The sequence below is a fragment of the Pararge aegeria genome, chromosome 19 (genome assembly GCF_905163445.1).
Source record: "Pararge aegeria chromosome 19, ilParAegt1.1, whole genome shotgun sequence".
NCBI classification, from domain to species: Eukaryota; Metazoa; Arthropoda; class Insecta; order Lepidoptera; family Nymphalidae; genus Pararge; species Pararge aegeria.
In genome coordinates this window covers 17,475,315-17,485,314 of record NC_053198.1, presented here as the reverse complement: position 1 = coordinate 17,485,314, position 10,000 = coordinate 17,475,315, and the positions used below count along the sequence as shown (strand labels likewise).

The window sequence follows — 10,000 nt, the reverse complement described above, 5'->3', positions numbered from 1 at the left end:
ACCGCGTTGTCGCATGTCGGGTGGGCAGCAGTCTAGCAGTCTCCGTGCTAGGATGCTGTGCATGTGCCTGAGGGGCACCGACGCGATGGATATCGGCCGGTACTCGCCAGGGTTCTGCGGAGCATCACTTTTCGGCACGAAGACTGTTCGACATTGCCGCAGTGGTTCCGGAATCTCGCCAGATGTCATCCAATGGTTGAATATTTCCGCTTTCAAAGGTACAGAAACTCGACTCCAGTCTGCCGCACGGATACCGTCCGGCCCCGGAGCCGTCTTCGGGTCGACGCGGGACGCTTTCACCTCCTGTTCGGTTATCGGCGCCCACAGCTTGGAATAGTCGTGCGTGCCATCGCTCGGTGGTCTCAACTCGCGAAGAGACTCCGGCGTAGGCCCCGGGGCGTTGGACACAGCTTCGAGAATAGGTCGCCAATAGGCTTCCATCTCCTCTAGGCTGTGCTTCGTTTCCCGGCAGTGCCCGTCTATCACCTCGGCTGCTGCTCTCCCCGGACACTTCCGAAAGAGTTCCTGTACGCGTGCGTACTCCATTCGTCTCCGCTTGCGGTTCGACAATGAGTCTAGCGCAATCGGTTCGTTCAAAAAGCCATGTCTTTTAGTATGGCGGAGGTGCCTCGCAGCCCTCGCTCCCAGTCCACCACGTCGTATGCGTGCCTCGGCCCCCGCTAGGAGGTCCGAGAGCACTCGCGCAGCGTCTACACTGATTGGAGTTTGAACCACGGGTGCCTGATCATCAGCATCGGCCGACTCGACTTCACCACTCTCCTGTGCACTCACACTTGCATCAACCGAGGACGACGCGCCCGCATCGTCTGCCGCCCTCTGAGCCACTAGGTACGCCAGGTGGGTTTTAACCATCCCTTTGTACTTCGCGGCTCGCCGCTGGCCCTTGATTGCTTCCAGCGTCCGATGGAGCTGGGGCAATCGGGCAGCTAAGGCGACATTCGTGCAAGGGCCGCTCGCCTCTAGCGTCAACAAGGCCTCGGTGCGCGCAAGGAGGTCCAGTTCTTCATCGAGCCAACGTCGCTTCACTTGGCTTGGAGCAGCCTCCGCATTAGCCTCGACAGGGTGGGCCCTACGTCTGTGGACACCCAACCCCGTCTTCGTTCTGAACCCCCGTCCACATGACGGGCAGTTCCATTCTGATGCCCGCCCAGCACTCCCGACACTTTCGCCGGACGCGCCAGGCTGAGCCGCCGAGGAAGAATTGACCATGCTCCCCGACTCCTGTGGGAGGTCAGGGTGGCCCTCACATTTTCTGATCGGACTTTTTGCAATAATCAATTTCCCCAATTGTGGCGGGCCGCAAACCCTACCACTGGGATTCGCCCATAGCTTTCGCAAAGGTCCCACCCGAAGGAAGCTATTGGACTTGGAGGAAAAAGCCGTGAAAACGGCTGAAAAAACCTCCCTGAAGGACTGTTGCAGCGTCTCAGCTCCAACCTCACCTGGATTACGCCCCCAAAGATGGTAGGGGGGGCGCCGCACACTCCGTAGAGAACCCAGTGACAAGCCTGACTACGTCCTGCGCCACCGGCATACGATCCAAAAAGGAAAGGCACACCGGCGGCGCAGACCATAGTGGAAACGTGCTTGGCCTCGCAGTCGTTCGAAGGACACGCGCCACCGAGGCGATGGACACCTTAACGGCCAGTGCAGGGTCGCATGATGTTAAAGACGCGTGTCCCCCCCCCCCACATTAGCGATCGCAGCGGCGCCACGAGCAGGCTGTGGATAGGAGTTGGGCGTCGTGGCCGAGACCACTCTTCCCCGTTGACGAGCCGATCGCGCTCCACGTCGTATCCCCAGCGAGTAGCCGCTGTCGCCGGAAACACGCACGTCGACCGACCCGTGAGCAACTAAGAGAGTCATAGTTACTCCCGCCGTTTACCCGCGCTTGCTTGAATCTCTTCACGTTGACATTCAGAGCACTGGGCAGAAATCACATTGCGTCAACACCCGCGAGGGCCATCGCAATGCTTTGTTTTAATTAGACAGTCGGATTCCCCTTGTCCGTGCCAGTTCTGAGCTGACCGTTGAACGGCGGTCGTACAGAACCGCGCCGATCGCGCACGAGACGAAACCGACGCGGCCTTACGGCTAGGAAGATCCGCGGAAGGCCGGAACGCGGGTCCGGATTCCGCCCGCGCGCCCCGAGAGACGCACGAGCATCGACCAGGCCCGGCACCGGCCGCATCCGCTTCCCGTCCAAACCCGACACGCCCCGGTCCTCAGAGCCAATCCTTATTCCGAAGTTACGGATCCAATTTGCCGACTTCCCTTACCTACATTATTCTATCGACTAGAGGCTCTTCACCTTGGAGACCTGCTGCGGATATGGGTACGAACCGGCGCGACATCTCCACGTACATCCCTCACCTGAATTTTCAAGGTCCGCAGAGAGTATCCGGACACCGCCGCAAATGCGGTGCTCTTCGCGTTCCGAACCATATCTCCCTTCTATAGGATTCCATGGAACTCGAACGCTCAGGCAGAAAAGAAAACTCTTCCCGGACCCCTCGGCGGCGTCTTCAGGCCACTTTGGGTTACCCCGTCGAACACTCGCTTTGAAACGAGGGAACGATTATTGAAACGGTTCCGCTGCCGGGTTCCGGAATAGGAACCGGATTCCCTTTCGCTCAATGGGCGTTGCTTATCACAATAAAGTAAAAGTAACACGCCGCATCGACATAAGATCTCTCCTTGAGCTTAGGATCGACTGACTCGCGAGCAACTACTGTTCACGCGAAACCCTTCTCCACGTCAGTCCTCCAGGGCCTCGCTGGAGTATTTGCTACTACCACCAAGATCTGCACCGACGGAGGCTCCAGGCGGGCTCACGCCCAGACCCTTCTGCGCTCTCCGCCGCGCACGTCCTACTCGTTACGGCATAATGACGCGTCTTAAGCGCGTCGCACGTGCCCGTAACGGTATTGTATAGGCAAAACGCTTCAGCGCCATCCATTTTCAGGGCTGGTTGCTTCGGCAGGTGAGTCGTTGCACACTCCTTAGCGGATTCCGACTTCCATGGCCACCGTCCTGCTGTCATGAGCGACCAACGCCTTTCATGGTGTCCCATGAGCGTTTTTTAGGCGCCTTAACACTACGTTTGGTTCATCCCACAGCGCCAGTTCTGCTTACCAAAATTGGCCCACTTGGCACCGTCATCAGATCTCCGGCTTCATCGTTCGAGTAAGCCGGAGTTCTCACCCATTTAAAGTTTGAGAATAGGTTGAGGTCGTTTCGGCCCCAATGCCTCTAATCATTCGCTTTACCGGATGAGACTGTCCAGATCGACGCCAGCTATCCTGAGGGAAACTTCGGACGGAACCAGCTACTAGATGGTTCGATTAGTCTTTCGCCCCTATACCCAGTTCCGACGATCGATTTGCACGTCAGAATCGCTACGGTCCTCCATCAGGGTTTCCCCTGACTTCGACCTGACCAGGCATAGTTCACCATCTTTCGGGTCCCAGCATCTGTGCTCGGAGCGCGCCTGCATTCACGGATTGGAAACGAGACGCCTCGGGAGTGCGGGAGGCCGATCGGGACCGGCGCTCCATCCTCCCTACGTTCACTTTCGTTGCGCCTTTCAGTTTTGTGACAAAGACAACTCAATGACTCGCACACATGCTAGACTCCTTGGTCCGTGTTTCAAGACGGGTCCTGCGAGTGCCCGAAAATGACTCATCGCAGACTGAGACGCGCACGGTCCGAGACATCACGGCTGCGACGACAGTTGCGCCGCGTCGCTGTCCGCGCTCGGGCAGGACAGCGACATTGTACGGTGCGAGCTTGCGTCGGGCCGGACGCGCGCGATGCGCGTGCGCGATTCGTACTGATACCGTCCGACAGCCGGCCGGCAACCGTCGCGGTCCAGCGGAGGGCGAACCCACCGCTGGGCGAATCGGACGGCGCTTAAGCCGACGTCGAACGGGTCGCGATGCATTACTGAGAGAGAAGTGCACGACGCCGACGGACTGAGACGGACGCGACCCGTGCCGCGCCGCGGCACCCGTGAGGGGCGAGGCGCGACATCGAGGAGCGCGCACGCACGCCGCCGGATGTCGATGAATCTCTCCGTTCGTTCATTCGAGTTTCGCAGGTTTACCCCTGAACGGTTTCACGTACTCTTGAACTCTCTCTTCAAAGTTCTTTTCAACTTTCCCTCACGGTACTTGTTCGCTATCGGTCTCGCGGTAATATTTAGCCTTAGATGGAGTTTACCACCCACTTAGGGCTGCACTCTCAAGCAACCCGACTCTGAGGAGTGTCCCTCTCGCCGCCTCGCTCCGTCGCTACGGGCCTGGCACCCTCTACGGGAAAACGGCCCCGTTCAAGACGAACTTGGACAGGAGCGGCGACGACGAGATAGCGGAACCTCCCGAACACCACATCTCCCGCGATCGTTAAAACCGCGCGATTCAGTGCTGGGCTCATTCCTGTTCGCTCGCCGCTACTAAGGAAATCCTGGTTAGTTTCTTTTCCTCCGCTTACTAATATGCTTAAATTCGGCGGGTGATCCTCCCTGATCTGAGGCCAACGATAAAAGTGGAGGCAGACGCGATATCCGTCAGCTAGACGGCGCCGCTCGCTCTCGCGCCGCTTCGGCGCGAGCGCGCACGGCGCCGCCTCGCGAGTCCGGACGTCGAGTCCGCCTACGGAGTTTTCAGATTAGATTACCGATTCGATTAGACTACTACACGCTACAAACAACAAAGCGCGCTTATGGGTGCGGTTATCAAATGAATTGGTTGGTCTTCACACCGAAAACTCATTGTCGAAATAATGCGCGGAGCGTGTCGTTAACGCGACGCGTCTCTCTCGTAGGCGTCTTAGCGCACGTTTCGCATGCCCGCACCGTGCGTGCGTCGCAGGCGTACGCCACGCATAGCGCACGTATCGCGTTCGACACTAGATCGATTAACCGTTAACGGAAGGGTCGATCGATCGAAGCGATCGTGCGCGCGCGTAGCGACGCTGCTACTGCACCCACGGCTGCTGCTACGGGCTAGCGGCAACGGCGCCGAGCCGGCGAGAGCTTGGCGCGCCTCGAACGACACGCACACATTATTTCATTTTATATATTTAAACGGACCGATTGGCGCTAAGCCTCACGGAGCCGCCATGTGTCCGTGCGCGCGTCTCGCCCTAATGAAAGGTTGTTGAGTCGCGCCCACGAACAGTGTGGTATTTGTTTTTATGCAGCCGGCCCTCAGACAGGAGTGGTCCTGGATGTTTCTCCACGGACCGCAATGTGCGTTCGAAATGTCGATGTTCAAATGTGTCCTGCAGTTCACACTATGACGCGCAGTTAACTGCGTTCTTCATCGACCCGCGAGCCAAGTGATCCACCGTCCAGGGTAATAGTTTAACATTTCTGTTTCATGGTATATTTATTATACAACGTTTTTTGTCATCTATAATATCCAATGCGATCGTAACATAACGACTCTCATCTTAACGGATATAAAGATAACAATATTGGGGTGTCCGAGTAAAGACAACCGACGGACCGCGCCGTGTCGTCGATTATATTGGCTAGTGTCATTGTGGCGACAGCTGAACGCAACCGACAGTCCGGCGGACCGATCGCGACGGTCATACTTATACTAGACGGGTTTTTGTTTTTGTTTTGGTTTGGTCTTTAACATAATCGTACAAACATGGGTGCGCATGCGCGTTTACCGCGGCGACCCGTGCAGACGTTACACGTTAATGATCCTTCCGCAGGTTCCCCTACGGAAACCTTGTTACGACTTTTACTTCCTCTAAATGATCAAGTTTGGTCAACTTCCCAGCAACGCCGACGGCCGTGAAGCCACCGCGTGTCGGTCCGAAGACCTCACTAAATCATTCAATCGGTAGTAGCGACGGGCGGTGTGTACAAAGGGCAGGGACGTAATCAACGCGAGCTTATGACTCGCGCTTACTAGGAATTCCTCGTTTATGGGGGATAATTGCAAACCCCAATCCCCAGCACGAAGGAGTTTCAACGGGTTGCCCGGGCCTCTAGGCCAGGGAGAACATGCTGATTCCTTCAGTGTAGCGCGCGTGCGGCCCAGGACATCTAAGGGCATCACAGACCTGTTATTGCTCAATCTCGTGCGCCTCGAAGACGCCGGTCCCTCTAAGAAGAATTTTAATACGCCGCCAGTGAGTTGCGCGACCGAAGCCGCGCACACCTAAATGACGACGCCTATTTAGCAGGCTAGAGTCTCGTTCGTTACCGGAATTAACCAGACAAATCGCTCCACCAACTAAGAACGGCCATGCACCACCACCCACCGAATCAAGAAAGAGCTGTTAATCTGTCAATCCTTCCGGTGTCCGGGCCTGGTGAGATTTCCCGTGTTGAGTCAAATTAAGCCGCAGGCTCCACTCCTGGTGGTGCCCTTCCGTCAATTCCTTTAAGTTTCAGCTTTGCAACCATACTCCCCCCGGAGTCCAAAATCTTTGGTTTCCCGGAAGCTGCCCGCCGAGCCATTGTAGTAACGTCGGCGGATCGCTAGATGACATATTTACGGTTAGAACTAGGGCGGTATCTAATCGCCTTCGAACCTCTAACTTTCGTTCTTGATTGATGAAAACACCTTTGGCAAATGCTTTCGCTGATGTTCGTCTTGCGACGATCCAAGAATTTCACCTCTAACGTCGCAATACGAATGCCCCCAGTTATCCCTATTAATCATTACCTCGGAGTTCTGAAAACCAACAAAATAGAACCGAGATCATATTCTATTATTCCATGCACGAAATATTCAAGCGGCATTTTGAGCCCGCTTTGAGCACTCTAATTTGTTCAAAGTAAAATTGTCGGCCCATCTCGACACTCAACGAAGAGCACCGCGATAGGATTTTGATATTGAACCGGCGTTTTACCGCCGGCTCACCGACGATATGCTCCGCAGACGTGTCAGTATCACCGCGGATGCGGTGCACCGACAGCGCGGCGCACAAATGCAACTACGAGCTTTTTAACCGCAACAATTTTAGTATACGCTATTGGAGCTGGAATTACCGCGGCTGCTGGCACCAGACTTGCCCTCCAATTGTTCCTCGTTAAAATATTTAAAGTGTACTCATTCCGATTACGAGGCCTCGTAAGAGTCCCGTATCGTTATTTTTCGTCACTACCTCCCCGTGCCGGGAGTGGGTAATTTGCGCGCCTGCTGCCTTCCTTGGATGTGGTAGCCGTTTCTCAGGCTCCCTCTCCGGAATCGAACCCTGATTCCCCGTTACCCGTGACAACCATGGTAGTCGCAGAAACTACCATCGAAAGTTGATAAGGCAGACATTTGAAAGATGCGTCGCCGGTACTGGACCATGCGATCGGCAAAAGTTATCCAGATTCATCAAAATTAACGACTTCGGACGCGAGGCCCTCCGTCGATTGGTTTTGATCTAATAAAAGCGCTCGTCCCATCACTGGTCAGAGTTCTGATTGCATGTATTAGCTCTAGAATTACCACAGTTATCCAAGTAACTGAGTAAGATCTAAGGAACCAAAACTGATATATTGAGCCATTCGCGGTATCGCCTTAATACGGCTTGCACTGAGACATGCATGGCTTAATCTTTGAGACAAGCATATAACTACTGGCAGGATCAACCAGGGAGCTATCCACATACTTCACGCCACGTAACGCCCGTAGCTGTTAACTAAGGGGAAACGTAGGCGCGCAGTTAGCGAGCCCCTTCCGTAGCGAGCGAGCCGCCGCGCCGGTTCACGGCGCTGCAGCCCCATCTCACGACGGAAGGTCGAAGCACGTCGCGCGCCATTCTATTAAGAGCGGCGACGCGGTGCCCGACAAAATTTATTCTATGATGTGCTGCGAGACGGGAGAGTTTCGCCCCGCCGTCAGCATTCGACGAGCGGAACTATTAAACCCAGACGCCCACGCAGGACGAGGACACATTTCACGTTGCACCGCCTCCGTTAGGAGGCCCGTGCGACATGGTCCCAAGCATTGAAGGTTCTTTGAACGAGACTTAACACACATTGACGCTCTTGCGAGCTATGATTTTATAACATATTCGAGTACGACACTTTGATCGTCGCCCGGTACTTGAGAGACTTCTTTTATAACACCATTTTTATATTATTTTTAACACCACGCGCATAAAACACAGGGGGCGAAGCCGCACAAACGAACGCAACAGTCTGCGATTGTGAGCGCGCCACGCCGGTCCCGTATTATGAGAGCTGTATTAAAAATATCACATCTGAATGTACAGTTTTTATATTAAACTGCTGCTGGATAAACTTTTAACGACCGTTTGATTTTACATTGAAATGTAATAACGAAATAACGCAGAGGGAATTTCTGACAGTTAACACATTCGACCCGAGAGAGAGCACATCATATCACAATCGATAATAATATACACTCTTTAAAATCTCACACATTAATGCCATAACAATTGCCCAGACGCGATTCCGTCGGTCGACGCCGTTCATCGGGGTACAATATTAATATGATATTAAAAAATAATACCATAAAAATAAATAAATAAATAAATAAAATAAACATAATATAATATAATAAAAAAGAGAACAACCTCTTTTTTTAGAGAAATGCGAAACGTGACAACAATACTAACGCAGAGATACGCGAGAGAGAAGTCTGAACAACGCCACTTTGCGTGGCGCCGCAATCATACTACTCCTTTTAGACTCTGGTATTTCGTCGTCGCCGTCGCCGTCACCTTCGCACCTCCACCCCATATAGTAGTGGCGCGGCGCGACGGGCCTAATGTGTTAGTGAACAAATTAAATTAAACATATTTAAATGGTTTTTTTTTTTTTAATATCCAATTAAAGGAAAAAAGGGACCGCCAGGAACACCTCTTGCACGAGAACGGGCGTGGGCTTGGGCGTGGGCGTGGGCGTGGGCGCGATGCTTGCGGGCGATTGCCGCGTGGTTCAGAGGGGCGGTACATTTGCGCGCCCACGCCCACCCCCTCTACCAATCCAACGCCCATGCCCACGCCCACGCCCACGCCCACTCTCACTATTAAGGCTGGCAGGTGCGTGTGCGTTCGTGCATTGTATATAATACGGACGGCGGTGACAAACAGTTCGTGTATTAATTCACACCCGACCGCCAGAGTCTCATCTCTCCCGTCATGTTCGTGAATCGAAACGCGCCGCACCGCACCGCACCGCCCTGCCTTTGTTTACCTAGAGTGAATGTTATTAGTAATTTTATAATGATGACATTATTAAACTTCCCCTTAGTAATAATAGTCATAAAAAAAAGGCGCAGGCGTGGGCGTGGGCTTGGTTTAGACGGACGGTGCATTAGCGCGCACACGCAAGTGTCGTAATAATCTTAGAAGGGAGACTTCCAGTTCGTGTATCGAATCTTACCGTACCGCGCTGCTACTATGTTTTTTTTTATTTTTAATTTTAATCCTTAAAGAATTCTGTTGTGATAATATTAAAAAAAAATTCCATTTTCCACCGTAAAACAAATTAACAAAAAGGAATATAACGAAATATTTTTCAGTGTATAGTCAGTCAGTTCGTGTATTAAACACCTCGCCAGTGGTACTTACTATATACGGTTTCGACTAGGGAGACTGAACTGCCCCCTGTCCGGTTCGTGGATCGAAACGCGCGGCGTCTACATATATTTGATTTTCAAACAAGGAACAATAAAAATATTCAATATTTATCGATATAGCTAGGCTACCTACACTAAGTAATAATGATATAATATAATGAAACTTCCTCTTAACATCATAAATTATGGGTATATAATTGAAAACGAGTTTAAAATATTGAGTGGCAATCAAATATCATCATATTTTTATATATAAAAAAAAAAAAAGTTTTTTTAACGTTAATTTTTATGCATTTATGTATATATGTATATATGTATATGTATATATATTAATATACTTACGCGCTTCAATCGTTTTATACAATAATGTAAGTAAATAACTACGTACATAATTTACTTAATCACTTTTAATACTA

The 10,000-nt window shown here is 52.3% G+C and overlaps 2 non-coding genes and 1 pseudogene across 2 annotated transcripts; all 3 read right to left on the bottom strand.

Annotated features, from left to right (window-relative positions):
* Positions 1-4,557, bottom strand: part of LOC120632412 — a 7,884-nt pseudogene extending 3,327 nt beyond the window's left edge.
* A 667-nt stretch (positions 4,558-5,224) lies between these two features.
* On the bottom strand, positions 5,225-5,381 carry LOC120632448. Its single transcript, XR_005659122.1, has one exon. It is a non-coding gene; the product is annotated as a 5.8S ribosomal RNA (ribosomal RNA).
* Positions 5,382-5,731: 350 nt separating this feature from the next.
* LOC120632473 lies at positions 5,732-7,634 on the bottom strand. Its single transcript, XR_005659144.1, has one exon. It is a non-coding gene; the product is annotated as a small subunit ribosomal RNA (ribosomal RNA).
* Between the last annotated feature and the right edge of the window lie 2,366 nt (positions 7,635-10,000).